Source organism: Arachis hypogaea, chromosome 6, assembly GCF_003086295.3.
Source record: "Arachis hypogaea cultivar Tifrunner chromosome 6, arahy.Tifrunner.gnm2.J5K5, whole genome shotgun sequence".
Taxonomy (NCBI): domain Eukaryota; kingdom Viridiplantae; phylum Streptophyta; class Magnoliopsida; order Fabales; family Fabaceae; genus Arachis; species Arachis hypogaea.
Genome location: NC_092041.1, coordinates 52,885,103 through 52,911,031, shown reverse-complemented (window position 1 = coordinate 52,911,031; position 25,929 = coordinate 52,885,103).

The following is a 25,929-nucleotide window of genomic DNA, read 5'->3' as shown; positions in this document are numbered from 1 at the left end:
AAGGTTGGACCAAGTCCTTGCGGACATTTGTGTGGAAGGCGCCCAATGGAGAGTGGACTCCAAAGGCAAACCAGTCCAACTAAGAAGATTGGACCTCAAACCTGTAGCTAGAGGATGGTTGGAGTTCATCCAAAGATCCATCATCCCTACAAGCAACCGATCTGAAGTTACTGTGGATCGGGCCATCATGATTCATAGCATCATGATTGGAGAGGAAGTAGAGGTTCATGAAGTCATCTCTAATGAACTCTACAAAATAGCTGACAAGCCTTCATACATGGCACGGCTAGCCTTCCCCCACCTCATATGCCATCTATGTTATTCAGCTGGAGTTATCATTGATGGAGATGTCTCCATTGAAGAAGACAAGCCCATCACCAAGAAAAGGATGGAGCAAACAAGAGAAGTTCCTCACGGCCCTCAAGAAGAACATGAGGAAGTTCATCATCAACAAATGCCTCAAGGAATGCACTTTCCTCCCAACAACTATTGGGAGCAACTTAGTACCTCTTTGGAAGACTTGAGCCATAATGTTGAACAACTAAGGGTGGAACACCATGAACACGCCCTCACTCTCCAAGAAATAAGAGAAGATCAAAAGAGCAATGAGAGAGGAGCAACAAAGGCAAGGAAGGGACATAGAAGAGTTGAAGAACATCATTGGTCCTTCAAGAAGAAGACGCCACTAGAGGTGGATTCATTCCTTGTTCTTTATTTTCTTTCTATTTTCGGTTTTTAAGTATTATGTTTATCTATGTTTTTGTGTTTCTACTTCATGATCATTAGTGTGTAACCATGCCTTAAAGCTATGAATAAAATCCATTAGTCCTTCACCTCTCTTAAAAGAAAAATGTTTTAATTCAAAAGAACAAGAAGTACATAATTTTCGAAATTATTAGTGAATTTAATTTAATTATATTGATGTGGTGGCAATAATTTTTGTTTTCTGAATGAATGAATGAACAGTGCATATGTCTTTTGATCTTGTTGTTTATGAGTGTTAAAATTGTTGGTGCTTGAAAGAATGATGAACAAAGAGAAATGTTATTGATGATCTGAAAAACATCATGAAATTGATTCTTGAAGCAAGAAAAAGCAGTGAAAAAAAAATGGCGAAAAATTTTAAAGCAAGGATCCAAGGCTTTGAGCATTAATGGATATGAGGGCCCAAGGAAATTAAATCCAGGCCTAAGCGGCTAAATCAAGTTGTCCCTATTCATGTGCTTGTGTCATGAAGGTCCAAGTGAAAAGCTTGAGACTGAATGGTTAAAGTCGTGATCCAAAGCTAAAGAGTGTGCTTAAGAGCTCTGGACACCACTAACTGGGGACTTTAGCAAAGCTAAGTCACAATCTGAAATGGTTCACCCAGTTATGTGTCTGTGGCATTTGTGTATCCGGTGGTAATACTGGAAGACAAAGTGCTTAGGGCCACAACCAAGACTCATAAAATAGCTGTGTTCAAGAATCAACATGCCTAACTAGGAAAGTCAATAACACTATCTGAAATTCTAAGTTCCTAGAGAAGCCAATCACTCTAAACTTCAAAGGAAAAAGTGAGATGCCAAAACTGTTCAGAAGCAAAAAGCTACAAGTCCCGCTCATCTAATTAAATTAATATTCATTGATATTTTGGACTTTATAGTATATTCTCTTCTTTTTATCCTATTTTATTTTCAGTTTCTTGGGGACAAGCAACAATTTAAGTTTGGTGTTGTGATGAGCGGATAATTTATACGCTTTTTGGCATTGTTTTTATATAATTTTTAGTGAGTTTAAGCTACTTTTAGGGATGTTTTCATTAGTTTTTATGTTAAATTCACATTTCTGGACTTTACTATGAGTTTGTGTGTTTTTCTGTGATTTCAGGTAAATTCTGACTGAAATTGAGGGATTTGAGCAAAACTCTGAAGAAGGCTGACAAAAGGACTGCTGATGCTGTTGGAATCTGACCTCCCTGCACTCGAAATGGATTTTCTGGAGCTACAAAACTCCAATTGGCGCGCTCTCAACGGCGTTGGAAAGTAGACATCCAGGGCTTTCCAACAATATATAATAGTCCATACTTTATTCGAGGAATGACGACGTAACTTGGCGTTAAACTCCAAGTTCATGCTGCTGTCTGGAGTTAAACGCCAGAAAAACGTCATTATCCGGAGTTGAACGCCCAAAACACGTCATAACCTGGAGTTTGACGCCAAGAAATGCCTTAGCTCGTGGAATGATCAAGCTCAGCCCAAGCATACACCAAGTGGGCCCCGGAAGTGGATTTATGCATCAATTACTTACTCATGTAAACCCTGGTAGCTAGTCTAGTATATATAGGACATTTATCTATTGTATTAGACATCCTGGATTGTATTTTGAATCCTGTGATCACGTTAGAGAGGGCTGGCCATTCGGCCATGCCTGAACTCTTTGCTTATGTGTTTTCAACGGTGGAGTTTCTGCACACCATAGATTAAGGGTGTGGAGCTCTGCTGTACCTCAAGTATTAATGAAATTCTATTATCTTTTATTCAAATCTCTCTTATTCTTATTCCAAGATATTCATTCGTACCCAAGAACATGATGAATGTGATGAGTCAGATTACCCTCATTATCATTCTCACTTATGAATGTACGTGATTGACAACCACTTCCGTTCTACATGCAACAGAGCTTGAATGCGTATCTCTTAGATTCCTCAACAGAATCTTCGTGGTATAAGCTAGATAGATGGCGGCATTTATGAGGATCCGGAAAGTCTCACCTTGTCTGTGGTATTCCGAGTAGGATCCTGGGAATCCGGAAAGTCTCACCTTGTCTGTGGTATTCCGAGTAGGATTCCGTTAATGAATGACTGTGACGTGCTTCAAACCTGTAACCTGCTGGGCGTTAGTGACAGACGCAAAAGAGGGATTCTATTCCAGTAGGGGAGGGAACCAACCGGTGATTAGCCGTACTGTGACAGAGTGCGTGAGCATTAGTTTTCACTGCGAGGATGGGATGTAGCCATCAGCCATGGGTGATGCCTCCAGACTGGTTAGCTGTGCGAGTGACAGCCGCACAGGATATTTCCCCGAGAGGAAGAAAGTAGCCACAGTTGATGGTGAACCCCTATACAAAGCTTGCCATGGAAGGAAGTAAGAAGGATTGAGTAGAAGCAGTAGGAAAGCAGGCGTCCCTGGGCTCTACAGCATCTCCATCCGCTTATCTGAAATTCCCACCAATGAATCTGCATAAGTGTTCTATCCCTTTTATCATTCCTTTTTATTATTAATTATTCTAAAAAATCATAAACCAATTTAATCTGCCTAACTGAGATTTGCAAGGTGACCATAGCTTGCTTCATACCAACAATCTCTGTGGATTCGACCCTTACTCACGTAAGGTTTATTACTTGGACGACCCAGTACACTTGCTAGTTAGTTGAACGGAGTTGTGAAAATAAACAGTGCCATAAGAGTAAATATATGCTAAAGCTCAAAAGATAGTAATCACAATTTCGTCCACCAATTACCATTCGAGCTAATGTGTGGTGCCAGCGACGATGCCATTGGTGCAGTATTGGGACAGAGGCATGACAAGCTTCTGCATGTCATTTATTATGCTAGCCATGTTTTAAATGACGCACAAAAGAATTACACAACCAAAGAAAAGGAGTTGTTTGTAGTGGTTTATGCCATTGGCAACTTCAGATCCTATTTAGTAGGATTAAAAGTGATTGTGTGTACTGACCATGCTGCTCTAAAATATCTCCTCACAAAGTAGGATTCAAAACCCAGACTCATAAGATGGGTGTTGCTTTTGCCAGAGTTTGATATAGAAATAAGAAACAGAAAAGGGACAGAGAACCAAGTAGCTGATCACCTGTCCCGGATAGAACCAGTATCAGGAGTGTCCTTCCCTCCTACTAAGATCTCTAAAACCTTTCCAGATGAGCAACTCTTTGCCATTCAGGAAGTACCATGGTTTGCAGACATTGCAAACTATAAAGCTGTGAGATTCATACCCAAAGAGTACAGCAAGCAGCAAATAAAAAAATGATTTCTGATGCAAGGTACTACTTCTGGGATGAACCATATCTCTTTAAGATGTGTGCAGACAGAGTAATCCATATATGTGTGCCTAAAGAAGAGGCACAGAAGATCCTATGGCATTGCCATGGATCACAATATGGAGGAAATTTCGGAGGTGTGCGAACAACCACAAAAGTTCTCCAATGTGGCTTCTACTGGCCTACTCTCTATAGAGACTCCCGAGAGTTTGTACGTAACTGTGACAGTTACCAGAGAGCTGGTAATCTGCCTCACGGTTATGCCATGCCTCAGCAAGGGATCTTAGAGATTGAGTTGTTTGATATATGGGATATTGACTTCATGGGGCCTTTCCCACCATCATATTCAAACACTTATATTCTGGTGGCAGTAGACTATGTATCTAAATGGGTAGAGGCAATTGTAACACCCACTAATGATACTACGACAGTGATGAAGTTCCTCCAGAAGCATATCTTCAGCAGGTTCGGTGTCCTTAGGATACTGATTAGTGATGGAGGCACTCATTTCTGCAATAAACAGCTTGACTCTGTTCTGGTCCGATATGGAATTAACCACAAAGTGGCAACCCCATATCATCCACAAACAAATGGGCAGGCTGAAGTCTCAAATGGAGAACTAAAACGAATCCTGGAACGGACTATAAGTACCCGTGGAAAGGATTGGGCAAAAAGTCTGGATGATGCTCTATGGGCATACAGAACTGCATTTAAGACTCCTATAGGGACCTCTCCATACTAGCTGGTGTGTGGAAAAGCCTGTCATCTGCCAGTGGAACTGGAACACAAGGCCTACTGGGCAACTAGATTCCTAAACCTTGATGCTAAGGTGGCTGGAGAGAAGAGATTACTCCAGTTGAATGAGCTAGAGGAGTTTAGACTCAATGCTTTCGAAAATGCTAAAATTTACAAGGAGAAAGCAAAAAGGTCACATGACAGAAAGCTGTCATCTAGTGTCTTTGAGCCAGGACAGAAGGTTCTGCTATTTAACTCTAGGCTCAGATTGTTCCCTGGGAAATTGAAATCTAGGTGGAAAGGACCATATGTGATTAAAAGTGTGTCACCATATGGATATGTAGAGTTTTAGGACATTGACTCTGACAAAAAGTTCATTGTTAATGGACAGAGAGTCAAACATTATCTTGAAGGCAATGTTGAGCTAGAGTGCTCAAAACTGAAACTAAATTAAAAGCTCAGTAAAAGTCCAGCTAAAGATAGTAAAGAAGCGCTTATTGGGAGGCAACACAATCTTATTTATCTATGTTAATTACTTTTTCATTTCATGTCCCATTGTTAGTTTATATTTTCTTTAGGTTGATGATCATGTGGAGTCATAAAAATAGCTATAGAATTAAAGCAGAATAAAAAACAGCATCAAAAATAGCACACCCTGGAGGACAGGCTTACTGGCGTTTAAACGCGAGTAAGGATAGCAGAATGGGCGTTTAACACCCATGCAGGCAGCATTCTGGGCGTTAAACGCCAGAATGGGCAGCATTCTGGGTGTTTAACGCCAGAAATGGCAGCATTCTGAGCTTCAAAAAAATGCCAGTAAAGAAGGATTCCTTGCGTTTAACGCCAGCTAGGGTATCTGGCTGGGTGTTAAAAGCCCAAAGAGGCAGTCAAGTGGGCGTTAAACACCAGAATGGATTGCATTCTGGGTGTTTAACGCCATAATGGATTGCATTCTAGGCATTTAACGCATGGATAACACAAGGGAGGAAGTGGAGCAACAAAGGCAAGGAAAAGACATAGAGGAGCTCAAGAACTCCATTGGTTCTTCAAGAGGAAGAAGAAGCCGCCATCACTAAGGTGGACCCGTTCTTTAATCTCCTTGTTTACTTTCTTTTCTATTTTCGGTTTTTATGCTTTATGTATTGACTATGTTTGTGTCTCCATTACATGATCACTAGTGTTTAGAGTCTATGTCTTAAAGCTATGAATGATTCCATGAATCTCTCACTGATGAGCGGATAATTTATACGCTTTTTGGCATTGTTTTTAGTATGTTTTTAGTATGATCTAGTTAGTTTTTAGTATATTTTTATTAGTTTTTAGTTAAAATTCACTTTTCTGGAATTTACTATGATTTTGTGTGTTTTTCTGTGATTTCAGGTATTTTCTGGCTAAAATTGAGGGACCTGAGCAAAAATCTGATTCAGAGACTAAAAAGGACTGCAGATGCTGTTGGATTCTGACCTCCCTGCACTCGAAGTAAATTTTCTGGAGCTACAGAAGTCCAATTAGCGCGCTCTCAACGGCGTTGGAAAGTACACATCCTGGGCTTTCCAGCAATATATGATAGTCCATACTTTGCCCAATATTTGATGGCCCAAACCGGCGTTCAAATTCACCTTCAAGATTTCCAGCGTTAAACGCCGGAACTAGCACAAGGATGGGAGTTAAACGCCCAAACTGGCACTAAAGCTGGCGTTTAACTCCAAGAAGAGTCTCTACACGAAAATGCTTCAATGCTCAGCCCAAGCACACACCAAGTGGGCCCGAAAGTGGATTTTTATGTCATTTACTCATCTCTGTAAACCCTAGGCTACTAGTTCTCTATATATAGGACCTTTTACTATTGTATTTTCATCTTCTGATCTTTGGAATCTTTTTCTTTAGATCTTTTGATCATTGGGAGGCTGGCCTCACGGCCATGCCTAGACCTTGTTCTTATGTATTTTCAACGGTGGAGTTTCTACACACCATAGATTAAGGTGTGGAGCTCTGCTGTACCTCGAGTATTAATGCAATTACTATTGTTCTTCTATTCAATTCTGCTTATTCTTGTTCTAAGATATTCATTCGTACCCAAGAACATGATGAATGTGATGATTATGTGACGCTCATCATCATTCTCACTTATGAACAAGTGACTGACAACCACTTCTGTTCTACAAGCAAACAAGGCTCTAATGTTTATCTCTTGGATTCTTTAACCGGAATCTTCGTGGTATAAGCTAGAACTGATGGCGGCATTCAAAAGAATCCGGAAGGTCTAAACCTTGTCTGTGGTATTCTGAGTAGGATTCAATGATTGAATGACTGTGACGAGCTTCAAACTCCGGAGGGCGGGGCGTTAGTGACAGACGCAAAAGAATCACTGGATTCTATTCCGGCCTGATTGAAAACCGACAGATGGATAGCCGTGCCGTGACAGGGTGCGTTGAACATTTCCACTGAGAGGATGGGAGGTAGCCACTGACAACGGTGAAACCCTTGCATACAGCTTGCCATGGAAAGGAGTAAGAAGGATTGGATGAAGACAGTAGGAAAGCAGAGAGACGGAAGGAACACAGCATCTCCATACACTTATCTGAAATTTCCACCAATGAATTGCATAAGTATCTCTATCTCTATCTTTATGTTTATTCGTATATCACCCTTACCCATTTGAGTTTGCCTGACTAAGATTTACAAGGTGACCATAGCTTGCTTCATACCAACAATCTCTGTGGGATCGACCCTTACTCGCGTAAGGTTTATTACTTGGACGACCCAGTACACTTGCTGGTTAGTTGTGCGAAGTTGTAGTGATCACAATTTCGTCCACCAAGTTTTTGGCGCCGTTGCCGGGGATTGTTCGAGTATGGACAACTGACGGTTCATCTTGTTGCTTAGATTAGGTATTTTTTTCTTCAGAGTTCTTAAGAATGAATTCTAGTGTTTCAAGGCGATGTTCCTATCATCACCAAAGCTGATTGATTTTCATCAATTTAGCTCTTGAATGCAATGTCCTGCTGAAGCTTGTTCAGCCATGTCTAATTTCTTTAGACTAAAGCTTTAGACTAACATTGCATGATTCCTGGAATTCTCATTAAGAATTTTGATACCTTTATTTTCTTTTACCACTTAATTTTCGAAAAATCCAAAAAAAAAATTACAAAATCAAAAAAAATCCAAAAATATTTCTTGTTTGAGTCTAGAGTCTCATGTTAAGTTTGGTGTCAATTGCATGTTTCTGTTCTTTTTGCATTCATGCATGTGTCTTCATTAATCTTCAAGTTGTTCTTGATGATTTCATTACTCTGATCTTTAAATTCTCTTGACTTGAGTGTCTGTGTTTCTCATATGCATTCTCATTAGTGTCAGTAGTATACAAACTGCTAAGTTTGGTGTCTTGCATGCATTGTTATTTGATTTTAGTTGCATTTTGATTATTCCTTTTTATTAAAAATCCAAAAATATTATTAATTGGTATCTTTTCAAGTCAAAAATACAGAGGATTGAAGATTCAGAACATACAGCAGAGGAACAACACAGAAAAAGCTGGGCGTTTAAAATGCCCAATGAAGAAGACAGACTGGCGTTTAAACGCCAGCCAGGGTGCCTGGCTGGGCGTTTAACGCCCAAAAGGGTAGTGATTTGGGCGTTAAACGCCAGAATGTGCACCATTCTGGGCGTTTAATGCCAGGATGGCACAAGAGGGAAGATTTTGTTTTCAAATCAAATTTTTTTCTAGTTTTCAAAATCTTTTCAAAATCAAATCTTTTTCAAATCAAATCTTTTCAATCAAATCTTTTTCAAAATCAATTTCTTTCCATTTTCAAAAATACTTGCTATCAATTAATGATTTGATTCAACATTTCAAGTATGTTGCCTTTTCTGTTGAGAAAGGTTTAATGTTTGAATCATATCTTTCCTTGTTAGCCAAGTTATTAATTTTCAAAATCAAATCTTTTTTATTTCTAATTTCAAAATCTTTTTTTTAAAAAAAAATCACTTGATTTCTTTCCCACTTTTATTTTCGAAAATCAATTAGTGTTTTTCAAAATCTTTTACTTAATTTTCGAAAATTACTTCCCCTCTTCTCACATCCTTCTATTTATGGACTAACACTATTCCTCAATGAATAATTCGAACCCTATCTCTCTTGATAAGTTCGAATTCTTCTACTTCTGCCTTCTATTTTTCTTTTCCTCTGACATCTCAAGGAATCTCTATACTGTGACATAGAGGATTCCATATTTTCTTGTTTTCTTCTCTTTCATATGAGCAGAAGCAAAGACAAAAGCATTCTTGTTGAGGCTGATCCTGAACCTGAAAGGACCTTGAAGCGAAAGCTAAGAGAAGCTAAGGCACAACTCTCTGTTGAGGACCTAACAGAAATCTTCAAAGAAGAAGAACCCATGGCAGCCGAAAACAACAACAATGCCAACAATGCAAGGAAGGTGCTGGGTGACTTTACTGCACCTACTCCCGACTTCTATGGGAGAAGCATCTCTATCCCTGCCATTGGAGCAAACAACTTTGAGCTTAAGCCTCAATTAGTTTCTCTAATGCAACAGAATTGCAAGTTCCATGGACTTCCACTGGAAGATCCTCAACAGTTTTTAGCTGAGTTCTTGCAAATCTGTGACACTGTCAAGACTAATGGGGTTGACCCTGAGGTCTACAGACTTATGCTATTCCCTTTTGCTGTAAGAGACAGAGCTAGAATATGGTTGGACTCACAACCTAAAGAAAGCCTGAACTCTTGGGAAAAGCTAGTCAATGCCTTCTTGGCAAAGTTCTTTCCACCTCAAAAATTGAGTAAGCTTAGAGTGGAAGTCCAAACCTTCAGACAGAAGGAAGGAGAATCCCTCTATGAAGCTTGGGAAAGATACAAACAGTTAATCAGAAAGTGTCCCTCTGATATACTTTCTGAATGGAGCATCATAGGTATTTTCTATGATGGTCTCTCTGAACTGTCCAAGATGTCTTTGGATAGCTCTGCTGGAGGATCTCTTCATCTGAAGAAGACGCCTACAGAAGCTCAAGAGCTGATTGAAATGGTTGCAAATAACCAATTCATGTACACTTCTGAAAGGAATCCTGTGAACACTGGGACTAATCAGAAGAAAGGAGTTCTTGAGATTGACACTCTGAATGCCATATTGGCTCAGAACAAAATATTAACTCAACAAGTCAATATGATTTCTCAAAGTCTGTCTGGAATGCAAAATGCACCAAGCAGTACTAAGGAGGCTTCATCTGAAGAAGAAGCTTATGATCCTGAGAACCCTTCAATAGAAGAGGTGAATTACATGGGAGAACCCTATGGAAACACCTATAATCCTTCATGGAGAAATCATCCAAATCTTTCATGGAAGGATCAACAGAGACCTCAACAAGGTTTCAACAACAATAATGGTGGAAGAAACAGGTTTAGCAATAGCAAGCCTTTTCCATCATCTTCTCAGCAACAGACAGAGAGTTCTAAGCAGAACCACTCTGACTTAGCAACCATGGTCTCTGATCTAATCAAAACCACTCAAAGTTTTATGACTGAAATAAGGTCCTCCATTAGAAATTTGGAGGCACAAGTGGGTCAGCTGAGCAAGAAAATTACTGAACTCCCTCCTAGTACTCTTCCAAGCAATACAGAAGAAAATCCAAAAGAAGAGTGCAAAGCCATCAACAAGGCCAAATTTGGAGAGGAGGGAGAGGCAGTGAACGCCACTGAAGAAGACCTCAATGGACGTCCACTGACCTCCAATGAGTTCCCCAATGAGGAACCATGGGAATCTGAGGCTCAAAATGAGACCATAGAGATTCCATTGAACTTACTTCTGCCATTCATGAGCTCTGATGAGTATTCTTCCTCTGAAGAGGATGAGTATGTCACTGAAGAGCAAGTTGCTAAATACCTTGGAGCAATCATGAAGCTAAATGACAAGTTATTTGGAAATGAGACTTGGGAGGATGAACCCCCTTTGCTCACCAAAGAACTGGATGACTTGTCTAGGCAGAAATTACCTCAAAAGAGACAGGATCCTGGGAAGTTTTCAATACCTTATACCATAGGCACCATGACCTTCAAGAAGGCCTTGTGTGACCTAGGGTCAAGTGTGAAACTCATGCCTCTCTCTGTAATGGAGAAGCTAGGGATCTTTGAGGTGCAAGCTGCAAAAATCTCACTAGAGATGGCGGATAACTCAAGAAAACAAGCTTATGGACTTGTAGAGGATGTTCTGGTAAAAGTTGAAGACCATTACATCCCTGCTGATTTCATAGTCCTAGAGACTGGGAAGTGCATGGATGAATCCATCATCCTTGGCAGACCCTTCCTAGCCACAGCAAAAGCTGTGATTGATGTTGATAGAGGAGAATTGATCATTCAAGTGAATGAAAAATCCTTGGTGTTTAAGGCTCTAGGATATCCCTCTGTCACCATGGAGAGGAAGTATGAAGAGCTTCTCTCAAAACAGAGTCAAACAGAGCCCCCACAGTCAAACTCTAAGTTTGGTGTTGGGAGGCCTCAACCAACTTCTAAGTTTGGTGTTGAACCCCCACATTCAAACTCTAAGTTTGGTGTTGGGAGGTTCCAACATTGCTCTGAGCATCTCTGAGGCTCCATGAGAGCCCACTGTCAAGCTATTGACATTAAAGAAGTGCTTGTTGGGAGGCAACCCAATGTTATATTTTATCTATTTTCCTTTGTTATTTTATGTTTTCTGTAGGTTGATGATCATGAGAAGTCACAAAATCAATTGAAAAAGCAAAAACAGAATGAAAAACAGAAAGAAAAATAGCACACCCTGGAGGAGGAACCTGCTGGCGTTTAAACGCCAGTAAGGCTAGCAGATGGGCGTTTAACGCCCAGTCTGGCACCATTCTAGGCGTTTAACGCCAGAAAAAGGCACCAGACTGGCGTTAAACGCGAGAGAAGGGCAAGAACTCGGCGTTAAACGCCAGAAATGGGCACCAGCCCGGCATTTAACGCCAGAATTGGCACAAAGAGTGGTGCGCGAAATTGTGAACACTACTTTTCACAACTCAAATAATCCCCGGTAATGAATCCAAAAACTTGGTGTTCAATACCATGGCATAAACACAACTTCGCACAACTAACCAGCAAGTGTACTGGGTCGTCCAAGTAATTAACCTTACGCGAGTAAGGGTCGATCCCACAGAGATTGTTGGTATGAAGCAAGCTATGGTCACCTTGTAAATCTCAGTCAGGCAAACTCAAATGGATATGGGTGATATACGAATAAACAATAGAGATAAAGATAGAGATACTTATGTAATTCATTGGTAGGAATTTCAGATAAGCGTATGAAGATGCTTGTCCCTTCCGTCTCTCTGCTTTCCTACTGTCTTCATCCAATCCTTCTTACTCCTTTCCATGGCAAGCTTAAGCAAGGGTTTCACCGTTGTCAGTGGCTACCTCCCATCCTCTCAGTGGAAATGTTCAACGCACCCTGTCACGGCACGGCTATCCATCTGTCGGTTCTCGATCAGGCCAGAATAGAATCCAGTGATTCTTTTGCGTCTGTCACTAACGCCCCGCCCTCAGGAGTTTGAAGCACGTCACAGTCATTCAATCATTGAATCCTACTCAGAATACCACAGACAAGGTTAGACCTTCCGGATTCTCTTGAATGCCGCCATCAGTTCTAGCCTATACCACGAAGACTCTGATCTCACGGAATGGCTGGCTCGTTTGTCAGGCGAGCACTCGGTTGTCAGGCGATCAACCATGCATCGTGTATCAGGAATCCAAGAGATATTCACCCAATCGAAGGTAGAACGGAGGTGGTTGTCAGTCACACGTTCATAGGTGAGAATGATGATGAGTGTCACGGATCATCACATTCATCAAGTTGAAGAACAAGTGATGTCTTAGAACAAGAACAAGCGGAATTGAATAGAAGAACAATAGTAATTGCATTAATACTCGAGGTACAGCAGAGCTCCACACTTTAATCTATGGTGTGTAGAAACTCCACCGTTGAAAATACATAAGAACAAGGTCTAGGCATGGCCGAATGGCCAGCCTCCCAAAGTGATCAAAAGATCTAAAGAAAAAGATTCCAAAGATCCGAAGATTAAAGATACAATAGTAAAAGGTCCTACTTATAGAGAACTAGTAGCCTAGGGTTTACAGAGATGAGTAAATGACATAAAAATCCACTTCCGGGCCTACTTGGTGTGTGCTTGGGATGAGCAATGAAGCATTTTCGTGTAGAGACTCCTCTTGGAGTTAAACGCCAGCTTTGGTGCCAGTTTGGGCGTTTAACTCCCATTCTTGTGCCAGTTCCGGCGTTTAACGCTGGAATTCCTGAGGGTGACTTTGAACGCCGGTTTGGGCCATCAAATCTTGGGCAAAGTATGGACTATCATATATTGCTGGAAAGCCCAGGATGTCTACTTTCCAACGCCGTTGAGAGCGTGCCAATTGGGCTTCTGTAGCTCCAGAAAATCCACTTCGAGTGCAGGGAGGTCAGAATCCAACAGCATCTGCAGTCCTTTTTAGTCTCTGAATCAGATTTTTGCTCAGGTCCCTCAATTTCAGCCAGAAAATACCTGAAATCACAGAAAAACACACAAACTCATAGTAAAGTCCAGAAAAGTGAATTTTAACTAAAAACTAATAAAAATATACTAAAAACTAACTAGATCATACCAAAAACATACTAAAAACAATGCCAAAAAGCGTACAAATTATCTGCTCATCACAACACCAAACTTAAATTGTTGCTTGTCCTCCAGCAACTGAAAATCAAATAAGATAAAAAGAAGAGAATATGCAATGAATTCCAAAAACATCTATGAAGATCAGTATTAATTAGATGAGCGGGGCTTTTAGCTTTTTGCCTCTGAACAGTTTTGGCATCTCACTCTATCCTTTGAAATTCAGAATGATTGGCTTCTTTAGGAACTTAGAATCCAGATAGTGTTATTGATTCTCCTAGTTAAGTATGATGATTCTTGAACACAGCTATTTATTGAGTCTTGGCCGTGGCTCAAAGCACTCTGTCTTCCAGTATTACCACCGGATACCTACATGCCACAGACACATAATTGGGTGAACCTTTTCAGATTGTGACTCAGCTTTGCTAGAGTCCCCAATTAGAGGTGTCCAGGGTTCTTAAGCACACTCTTTTTGCCTTGGATCACAACTTTATTTCTTTCTTTTTCTTTCTTTTTTTCTTTTTTTTCTTTTTCTTTTTTTCGATTTTTTTTTTGTATTCACTGCTTTTCTTGCTTCAAGAATCATTTTTATGATTTTTTAGATCCTCAGTAACATGTCTCCTTTTTCATCATTCTTTCAAGAGCCAACATTCATGAACCACAAATTCAAAAGACATATGCACTGTTTAAGCATACATTCAGAAAACAAAAGTATTGCCACCACATCAAAATAATTAAACTGGTATAAAATTCAAAATTCATGCAATTCTTTTCTTTTTCAATTAAGAACATTTTTCATTCAAGAGAGGTGATGGATTCATAGGACATTCATAACTTTAAGGCATAGACACTAAGACACTAATGATCACAAGACACAAACATAGATAAACATAAGCACTAAAATTCGAAAAACAGAAAAATAAAGAACAAGAAAATTAAAGAACGGGTCCACCTTAGTGATGGCGGCTCTTTCTTCCTCTTGAAGATCCTATGGAGTGCTTAAGCTCCTCAATATCTCTTCCTTGTCTGTGTTGCTCCTCTCTCATGATTCTTTGATCTTCTCTAATTTCATGGAGGATGATGGAGTGTTCTTGATGCTCCACCCTTAGTTGTCCCATGTTGGAACTCAATTCTCCTCGGGAGGTGTTTAGTTGCTCCCAATAGTTTTGTGGAGGAAAGTGCATCCCTTGAGGAATCTCAGGGATCTCATGATGAGTGGGGTCTCTTGTGTGCTCCATCCTTTTCTTAGTGATGGGCTTGTCCTCATCAATGGGAATGTCTCCCTCTATGTCAACTCCAACTGAATAACAGAGGTGACAAATGAGATGAGGAAAGGCTAACCTTGCCAAGGTAGAGGACTTGTCCGCCACCTTATAAAGTTCTTGAGCTATAACCTCATGAACTTCTATTTCTTCTCCAATCATGATGCTATGAATCATGATAGCCCGGTCTATGGTAACTTCGGACCGGTTGCTAGTGGGAATGATTGAGCGTTGGATAAACTCCAACCATCCTCTAGCCACGGGTTTGAGGTCATGCCTTCTCAATTGAACCGGCTTTCCTCTTGAATCTCTCTTCCATTGGGCGCCCTCTTCACAAATAACTGTGAGGACTTGGTCCAACCTTTGATCAAAGTTGACCCTTCTAGTGTAAGGATGTTCATCTCCTTGCATCATGGGCAAATTGAATGCCAACCTTACACTTTCCGGACTAAAATCCAAGTATTTCCCCCGAACCATAGTAAGCCAATTCTTTGGATCCGGGTTCACACTTTGATCATGGTTCTTGGTGATCCATGCATTAGCATAGAACTCTTGAACCATTAAGATTCCGACTTGTTGAATGGGGTTGGTAAGAACTTCCCAACCTCTTCTTCGGATCTCATGTCGGATCTCCGGATATTCACTCTTTTTGAGTGAAAAAGGGACCTCGGGGATCACCTTCTTCAAGGCCACAACTTCATAGAAGTGGTCTTGATGCACCCTTGAAATGAATCTTTCCATCTCCCATGACTCGGAGGTGGAAGCTTTTGCCTTCCCTTTCCTCTTTCTAGAGGTTTCTCCGGCCTTGGATGCCATAAATGGTTATAGAAAAGCAAAAAGCAATGCTTTTACCACACCAAACTTAAAATGTTTGCTCGTCCTCGAGCAAAAGAAGAAAGAAGAGAGTAGAAGAAGAAGAAATGAGGAAGAAGGGAATGGCTTTGTGTTCGGCCAAAAGGGGGAGAAGTGGTGTTTAGGTTGTGTGAAAATGAAGGAGTGAAGGAGGGTTTATATAGGAGTGGGGGAGGGGTAGGGTTCGGTCAGGTGAGGGTGGGTTTTGGTGGGAAAGTGGTTTGAATTTGAATGGTGAGGTAGGTGGGGTTTTATAGAGGATGAGTGGTGAAGAGAAAGATGGGATTTGATAGGTGAAAGGTTTTTGGGGAAGAGGTGTTGAGGTGATTGGTGAATGGGTGAAGAAGAGAGAGAGTGGTGGGGTAGGTAGGGATCCTGTGGGGTCCACAGATCCTGAGGTGTCAAGGAAAAGTCATCCCTGCACCAAATGGCATGCAAATTTGCATTTTTAGCCATTTCTGGCGTTAAACGCCGAGCTGGTGCCCATTTCTGGCGTTTAACGCCAGCTTCTTGCCCTTTTCTGGCGTTTAACGCCAGTCTGGTGCCCCTTTCTGGCGTTAAACACCCAGAATGGTGCTAGACTGGGCGTTAAACGCCCAACAGCTAGCCTCACTGGCGTTTAAACGCCAGCACGCTCTCCTCCAGGGTGTGCTGTTTTTCTTTCTGTTTTTCATTCTATTTTTGCTTTTTTCATTGATTTTGTAACCTCTCATGATCATCAACCTACAAAAAAAAATATAAAATAACAAAAGAAGATAGATAAAATATAACATTGGGTTGCCTCCCAACAAGCGCTTCTTTAATGTCAATAGCTTGACAGAGGGCTCTCATGGAGCCTCACAGATGCTCAGAGCCATGTTGGAACCTCCCAACAACAAACTTAGAGTTTGAATGTGGGGGTTCAACACCAAACTTAGAGTTTGGTTGTGGCCTCCCAACACCAAACTTAGAGTTTGACTGTGGGGGCTCTGTTTGGCTCTGTTTTGAGAGGAGCTCTTCATGCTTCCTCTCCATGGTGACAGAGGGATATCCTTGGGCCTTAAACACCAAGGATGCTTCATTCACTTGAATGATCAACTCTCCTCTATCAACATCAATCACAGCCTTTGCTGTGGCTAGGAAGGGTCTGCCAAGGATGATGGATTCATCCATGCACTTCCCAGTCTCTAGGACTATGAAATCAGTAGGGATGTAATGGTCTTCAACTTTTACCAGAACATCCTCTACAAGTCCATAAGCTTGTTTTCTTGAGTTGTCTGCCATCTCTAGTGAGATTTTTGCAGCTTGTACCTCAAAGATCCCTAGCTTCTCCATTACAAAGAGAGGCATGAGGTTTACACTTGACCCTAAGTCACACAAGGCCTTCTTGAAGGTCATGGTGCCTATGGTACAAGGTATTGAAAACTTCCCAGGGTCTTGTCTCTTTTGAGGTAGTTTCTGCCTAGACAAGTCATCCAGTTCTTTGGTGAGCAAAGGGGGTTCATCCTCCCAAGTCTCATTTCCAAATAACTTGTCATTTAGCTTCATGATTGCTCCAAGGTATTTAGCAACTTGCTCTTCAGTGACATACTCATCCTCTTCAGAGGAAGAATACTCATCAGAGCTCATGAATGGCAGAAGGAAGTCCAATGGAATCTCTATGGTCTCATTTTGAGCCTCAGATTCCCATGGTTCCTCATTGGGGAACTCATTGGAGGCCAGTGGACGTCCATTGAGGTCTTCCTCAGTGGCGTTCACTGTCTCTCCTTCCTCCCAAGATTCGGCCATGTTGATGGCCTTGCACTCTCCTTTTGGATTTTCTTCTGTATTGCTTGGAAGAGTACTAGGAGGGAGTTCAGTAATTCTCTTACTCAGCTGACCCACTTGTGCCTCCAAGTTCCTAATGGAGGACCTTGTTTCAGTCATGAAACTTTGAGTGGTTTTAATTAGATCAGAGACCATGGTTGCTAAGTCAGAGTTATTCTGCTTAGAACTCTCTGTCTGTTGCTGAGAAGATGATGGAAAAGGCTTGCTATTGCTAAACCTATTTCTTCCACCATTATTATTGTTGAAACCTTGTTGAGGTCTCTGTTGATCCTTCCATGAGAAATTTGGATGATTTCTCCATGAGGGATTATAGGTGTTTCCATAGGGTTCTCCCATGTAATTCACCTCTTCCATTGAAGGGTTCTCAGGATCATAAGCTTCTTCCTCAGATGAAGCTTCCTTAGTACTGCTTGGTGCATTTTGCATTCCAGACAGACTTTGAGAAATCATATTGACTTGTTGAGTCAATATTTTGTTCTGAGCCAATATGGCATTCAGAGTGTCAATCTCAAGAACTCCTTTCTTCTGACTAGTCCCATTATTCACAGGATTCCTTTCAGAAGTGTACATGAATTGGTTATTTGCAACCATTTCAATCAGCTCTTGAGCCTCTGTAGGCATCTTCTTCAGATGAAGAGATCCTCCAGCAGAGTTATCCAAAGACATCTTGGACAGTTCAGAGAGACCATCATAGAAAATACCTATGATGCTCCATTCAGAAAGCATATCAGAAGGACACTTTCTGATTAATTGTTTGTATCTTTCCCAAGCTTCATAGAGAGATTCTCCTTCCTTCTGTCTGAAGGTTTGGGCTTCCACTCTAAGCTTACTCAATTTTTGAGGTGGAAAGAACTTTGCCAAGAAGGCATTGACTAGCTTTTCCCAAGAGTCCAGGCTTTCTTTAGGTTGTGAGTCCAACCATGTCCTAGCTTTGTCTCTTACAGCAAAAGGGAATAGCATAAGTCTGTAGACCTCAGGGTCAACCCCATTAGTCTTGACAGTGTCACAGATTTGCAAGAATTCAGCTAAAAACTGATGAGGATCTTCCAATGGAAGTCCATGGAACTTGCAATTCTGTTGCATTAGAGAAACTAATTGAGGCTTAAGCTCAAAGTTGTTTGCTCCAATGGCAGGGATAGAGATGCTCCTCCCATAGAAGTCGGGAGTAGGTGCAGTAAAGTCACCCAGCACCTTCCTTGCATTGTTGGCATTGTTGTTGTTTTCGGCTGCCATGTGTTCTTCTTCTTTGAAGATTTCTGTTAGGTCCTCTACAAAGAGTTGTGCTTTGGCTTCTCTTAGCTTTCTATTCAAGGTCCTTTCAGGTTCAGGATCAGCCTCAACAAGAATGCTTTTGTCTTTGCTCCTGCTCATATGAAAGAGAAGAGAACAAGAAAATGTGGAATCCTCTATGTTACAGTATAGAGATTCCTTAAGGAGTCAGAGGAAAAGAAAAATGGAAGATAGAGGTAGAAAATTCGAACTTATCAAGGAAGATGAAGTTCGAATTGTTTATTAAGGAATAGTGTTAGTCCATAAATAGAAGGATGTGAGAAGAAGGGAAGTAATTTTCGAAAATTAAGTGAAAGATTTTGAAAACATTTTGAAAAACTTTAAGAATTTTTGAAAACCATGATTGAGAAAGAAGTCAAGTGATTTTTTTTGAAAAAGATTTTGAGATTAGAAATCAAAAAGATTTGATTGAAGACTATTTTGAAAAAGATGTGGTTAAGAAGATATGATTAGTTTTAAAGAGATGTGATTGAGAAGATATGATTTGAAAAACATTTTAAAAAGATTAGATTTTGAAAATCAATGACTTGGCTATCAAGAAAAGATATGATTCAAACATTAAACCTTTCTCAACAGAAAAGGCAACATACTTGAAATGTTGAATCAAATCATTAATTGGTAGCAAGTATTTTTTTTAAAAATAGAAAGAAATCGATTTTGAAAGAGATTTGATTGAAAAGATATGATTTGAAAAAGATTTGATTTTGAAAAACTTTGAAAACTTGAAAAAAATCTACATTAAAAACAAAATCTTCCCTCTTGTGCCATCCTGGCGTTAAACGCCCAGAATGGTGCACATTCTAGCGTTTAACGCCCAAAACACTACCTTTTTGGGCGTTAAACGCCCAACCAGGTACCCTGGCTGGCATTTAAACGCCAGTCTGTCCTTCTTCATTGGGCGTTTTGAACGCCCAGCTTTTTCTGTGCAATTCCTCTGCTGTATGTTCTGAATCTTCAATTCTCTGTATTATTGACTTGAAAAGACACAAATTAAAAATATTTTTGGATTTTTAATAATAAGGAATAATCAAAATGCAACTAAAATCAAATAACAATGCATGCAAGACACCAAACTTAGCAGTTTGTATACTACTGACACTAATGAGAATGCACACGAGACACATAAACACTCAAGTTAAGAGAATTCAAAGATCAGAGTAAGAAATCATCAAGAATTACTTGAAGATCCTTAAGACACATGAATGAAAGCATGCAATTGACACCAAACTTAAAATGAGACACTAGACTCAAACAAGAAATTTTTGGATTTTATGATTTTGTAATTTTTTTGTGATTTTCGAAAATTAAGTGGAAAAAGATATCAAAATTCTTAATGAGAATTCCAGGAATCATGCAATGTTTAGTCTAAGACTCCGGTCCAGGACTTAGACATGGCTTCACAGCCAGCCAAGCTTTCAAAGACAGCTTTGGTCCAAAACACTAGACATGGCCAATGGCCAGCCAAGCCTTAGCAGATCACTGCTCCAATAGCAAGATTGATAGAAATCAACAAGCTCTTGTGATGATAAGTTGAAACCTCGGTCCAATGAAATTAGACATGGCTTCACAGCCAGCCAGACTTCAACAGATCATCATGAAACACTAGAATTCATTCTTAAGAACTCTGAAGAAAAAAAATACCTAATCTAAGCAACAAGATGAACCATCAGTTGTCCAAACTCAACAATCCCCGGCAACGGCGCCAAAAACTTGGTGCGCAAAATTGTGAACACTACTTTTCACAACTCAAATAATCCCCGGTAATGAATCCAAAAACTTGGTGTTCAATACCATGGCATAAACACAACTTCGCACAACTAACCAGCAAGTGTACTGGGTCGTCCAAGTAATAAACCTTACGCGAGTAAGGGTCGATCCCACAGAGATTGTTGGTATGAAGCAAGCTATGGTCACCTTGTAAATCTCAGTCAGACAAACTCAAATGGATATGGGTGATATACGAATAAACAATAGAGATAAAGATAGAGATACTTATGTAATTCATTGGTAGGAATTTCAGATAAGCGTATGAAGATGCTTGTCCCTTCCGTCTCTCTGCTTTCCTACTGTCTTCATCCAATCCTTCTTACTCCTTTCCATGGCAAGCTTAAGCAAGGGTTTCACCGTTGTCAGTGGCTACCTCCCATCCTCTCAGTGGAAATGTTCAACGCACCCTGTCACGGCACGGCTATCCATCTGTCGGTTCTCGATCAGGCCAGAATAGAATCCAGTGATTCTTTTGCGTCTGTCACTAACGCCCCGCCCTCAGGAGTTTGAAGCACGTCACAGTCATTCAATCATTGAATCCTACTCAGAATACCACAGACAAGGTTAGACCTTCCGGATTCTCTTGAATGCCGCCATCAGTTCTAGCCTATACCACGAAGACTCTGATCTCACGGAATGGCTGGCTCGTTTGTCAGGCGAGCACTCAGTTGTCAGGCGATCAACCATGCATCGTGTATTAGGAATCCAAGAGATATTCACCCAATCGAAGGTAGAACGGAGGTGGTTGTCAGTCACACGTTCATAGGTGAGAATGATGATGAGTGTCACGGATCATCACATTCATCAAGTTGAAGAACAAGTGATGTCTTAGAACAAGAACAAGCGGAATTGAATAGAAGAACAATAGTAATTGCATTAATACTCGAGGTACAGCAGAGCTCCACACCTTAATCTATGGTGTGTAGAAACTCCACCGTTGAAAATACATAAGAACAAGGTCTAAGCATGGCCGAATGGCCAGCCTCCCAAAGTGATCAAAAGATCTAAAGAAAAAGATTCCAAAGATCCGAAGATTAAAGATACAATAGTAAAAGGTCCTACTTATAGAGAACTAGTAGCCTAGGGTTTACAGAGATGAGTAAATGACATAAAAATCCACTTCCGGGCCCACTTGGTGTGTGCTTGGGCTGAGCAATGAAGCATTTTCGTGTAGAGACTCCTCTTGGAGTTAAACGCCAGCTTTGGTGCCAGTTTGGGCGTTTAACTCCCATTCTTGTGCCAGTTCCGGCGTTTAACGCTGGAATTCCTGAGGGTGACTTTGAACGTCGGTTTGGGCCATTAAATCTTGGGCAAAGTATGGACTATCATATATTGCTGGAAAGCCCAGGATGTCTACTTTCCAACGCCGTTGAGAGCGCGCCAATTGGGCTTCTGTAGCTCCAGAAAATCCACTTCGAGTGCAGGGAGGTCAGAATCCAACAGCATCTGCAGTCCTTTTCAGTCTCTGAATCAGATTTTTGCTCAGGTCCCTCAATTTCAGCCAGAAAATACCTGAAATCACAGAAAAACACACAAACTCATAGTAAAGTCTAGAAAAGTGAATTTTAACTAAAAACTAATAAAAATATACTAAAAACTAACTAGATCATACCAAAAACATACTAAAAACAATGCCAAAAAGCGTACAAATTATCCGCTCATCAAAGAGCAATTTTGCTCGCCACTTGGTGCAGGAATGACTTTTCCTTGACACCTCAGGATCTGTGGACCCCACAGGATCCCCACCTACCCCACCACTCTCTCTCTTCTTCACCCATTCACCAATCACCTCAACACCTCTTCCCCAAAAACCCTTCACCTATCAAATCCCATCTTTCTCTTCACCACTCACATCCATCCTTCATAAAACCCCACCTACCTCACCATTCAAATTCAAACCAATTTCCCTTCCAAACCCACCCTCCCATAGCCAAACCATAACCCTCCCCCCCACCCCTATATAAACCCATCTTCACTACTTCATTTTCACACAACCTAAACACTACTTCTCCCCCTTTTTGGCCGAACCACAAAGCCATTCCCTTTCCCTTCATTTCTTTTTCTTCTACTCTCTTCTTTTTTCTTTTGCTCGAGGACGAGCAAACTTTTTAAGTTTGGTGTGGTAAAAGCATTGCTTTTTGTTTTTCCATAACCATTTATGGCATCCAAGGCCGGAGAAACCTCTAGAAAGAGGAAAGGGAAGGCAAAAGCTTCCACCTCTGAGTCATGGGAGATGGAGAGATTCATCTCAAGGGTGCATCAAGACCACTTCTATAAAGTTGTGACCTTGAAGAAGGTGATCCCCGAGGTCCCTTTCAAACTCAAAAAGAGTGAATATCCGGAGATCCGACATGAGATCCGAAGGAGAGGTTGGGAAGTTCTTACCAACCCCATTCAACAAGTCGAAATCTTAATGGTTCAAGATGTCTATGCCAATGCATGGATCACCAAGAACCATGATCAAAGTGTGAACCCAGACCCAAAGAATTGGCTTACTATGGTTCGGGGGAAATACTTGGATTTTAGTCCGGAAAATGTAAGGTTGGCATTCAACTTGCCCATGATACAAGGAGATGAACATCCTTACACTAGAAGGGTCAACTTTGATCAAAGGTTGGACCAAGTCCTCATAGACATTTGTGAAGAGGGCGCCCAATGGAAGAAAGATTCAAGAGGGAAGCCGGTTCAACTGAGAAGGCATGACCTCAAGCCCGTGGCTAGAGGATGGTTAGAGTTTATCCAACACTCAATCATTCCCACTAGCAACCGGTCCGAAGTTACTATAGACCGGGCTATCATGATTCATAGCATCATGATTGGAGAAGAAATAGAAGTTCATGAGGTGATATCCCAAGAACTTTATAAGGTGGCGGATAAGTCCTCTACCTTGGCAAGGTTAGCCTTTCCTCATCTCATTTGTCACCTCTGTTATTCAGTTGGAGTTGACATAGAGGGATACATCCCCATTGATGAGGACAAGCCCATCACTAAGAAGAGGATGGAGCACACAAGAGATCCCACTCATCATGAAATCCCTGAGATGCCTCAAGGGATGCACTTTCCTCCACAAAACTATTGGGAGCAACTAAACACCTCCCTAGGAGAATTGAGTTCCAACATGGGACAACTAAGGGTGGAGCACCAAGAACATTCCATTCTCCTCCATGAAATTAGAGAAGATCAAAGAATCATGAGAGAGGAGCAACAAAGACAAGGAAGAGACATTGAGGAGCTCAAGCACTCCATAGGACCTTCAAGAGGAAGAACAAGCCGCCATCACTAAGGTGGACCCGTTCTTTAATTTCCTTGTTCTTTACTTTCTTGTTTTTCGAATTTTAGTGCTTATGTTTATCTATGTTGTGTCTTGTGATCATTAGTGTCTTAGTGTCTATGCCTTAAAGTTATGAATGTCCTATGAATCCATCACCTTTCTTAAATGAAAAATGTTCTTAATTGAAAAAGAAAAGAATTGCATGAGTTTTGAATTTTATAACAGTTTAATTATTTTGATGTGGTGGCAATACTTTTGTCTTCTGAATGTATGCTTAAACAGTGCATATGTCTTTTGAATTTGTGGTTCATGAATGTTGGCTCTTGAAAGAATGATGAAAAAGGAGACATGTTACTGAGGATCTGAAAAATCATAAAAATGATTCTTGAAGCAAGAAAAAGCAGTGAATACAAAAAAAAATTTCGAAAAAAAAGAGAAAGAAAAAGAAAGAGAAAAAGAAAGAAAAAGAAAGAAATAAAGTTGTGATCCAAGACAAAAAGAGTGTGCTTAAGAACCCTGGACACCTCTAATTGGGGACTCTAGCAAAGCTGAGTCACAATCTGAAAAGGTTCACCCAATTATGTGTCTGTGGCATGTATGTATCCGGTGGTAATACTGGAAGACAGAGTGCTTTGGGCCACGGCCAAGACTCAATAAGTAGCTGTGTTCAAGAATCGTCATACTTAACTAGGAGAATCAATGACACTATCCGGATTCTGAGTTCCTAAAGAAGCCAATCATTCTGAATTTCAAAGGATAGAGTGAGATGCCAAAACTGTTCAGAGGCAAAAAGCTAAAAGCCCCGCTCATCTAATTAATACTGATCTTCATAGATGTTTTTGGAATTCATTGCATATTCTCTTCTTCTTATCTTATTTGATTTTCAGTTGCTTGAGGACAAGCAACAACTTAAGTTTGGTGTTGTGATGAGCGGATAATTTATACGCTTTTTGGCATTGTTTTTAGTATGTTTTTAGTATGATCTAGTTAGTTTTTAGTATATTTTTATTAGTTTTTAGTTAAAATTCACTTTTCTGGAATTTACTATGAGTTTGTGTGTTTTTCTGTGATTTCAGGTATTTTCTGGCTGAAATTGAGGGACCTGAGCAAAAATCTGATTCAGAGACTAAAAAGGACTGCAGATGCTGTTGGATTCTGACCCTCCTGCACTCAAAGTCGATTTTCTGGAGCTACAGAAACCCAATTGGCGCGCTCTCAATTGCGTTGGAAAGTGGACATCTTGGGATTTCCAGCAATATATAATAGTCCATTCTTTGCTTGAGATTTGATGTCCCAAACTAGCGTTCAACACCAGCTAGAGACCCTTTTCTGGCGTAAAACGCTAGAACTAGCACACTTCTTGGTGTTAAACGCCCATTTTGGCACCCAGGGTGGCGTTTAACTCCAATTTGAGGCATATGCACGTGAAATCTTGAAAGCTCAGCGAAAACACTCACCAAGTGGGCTCCGGAAGTGGATTTTTGCACTATCTGCACTTAGTTACTCATTTTCTGTAAACCTAAGTTACTAGTTTAGTATAAAAACTACTTTTAGAGATTCATTTTGTAACTCATGACATTTTACATTTCATATTTATCTTCTATGGCATGAGTCTCTAAACCCCATAGGTGGGGTTGAGGAGCTCTGCTGTGTCTCAATGAATTAATGCAATTACTATTGTTTTCTATTCAATCACACTTGATTCTATTCTAAGATACTCACTCGTACTTCAATATAGAGGATATGATGATCCGTGACAGTCATCATCATTCTCAAATTTATGAATGCGTGCTTGACACCACTCCCATTCTACCTGAGATCAACATAGTCATTGGGCGACAGCTTGAGTGCATATCTCTTGGGTCTCTAATCCGCGGATCGAGTTCGTAAGGTTAGATCCTTCGTGGTAGAGGCTAGAACCAATTGGCAGCATTCCTGAGATCTGGAAAGTCTAAACCTTGTCTGTGGTATTCCAAGTAAGATTTGGAACAGGATGACTGTGACGTGCTTCAAACTTACGAATGTTGGGTGCAGTGACAGTGTGCAAAAGGATAGAGAGATCCTATTCCGACACAAGTGAGAACCGACAGATGATTAGCTATGCGGTAGCTGTACCTGGTATTTTTCATCCGAGACGAGAGATCCGACAATTGATTAGCTGTATAGAAACCGTACCTGGTATTTTTCTTCCGAGAGGATGGATGGTAGCCATTGACAACGGTGATCCACTAACATACAGCTTGCCA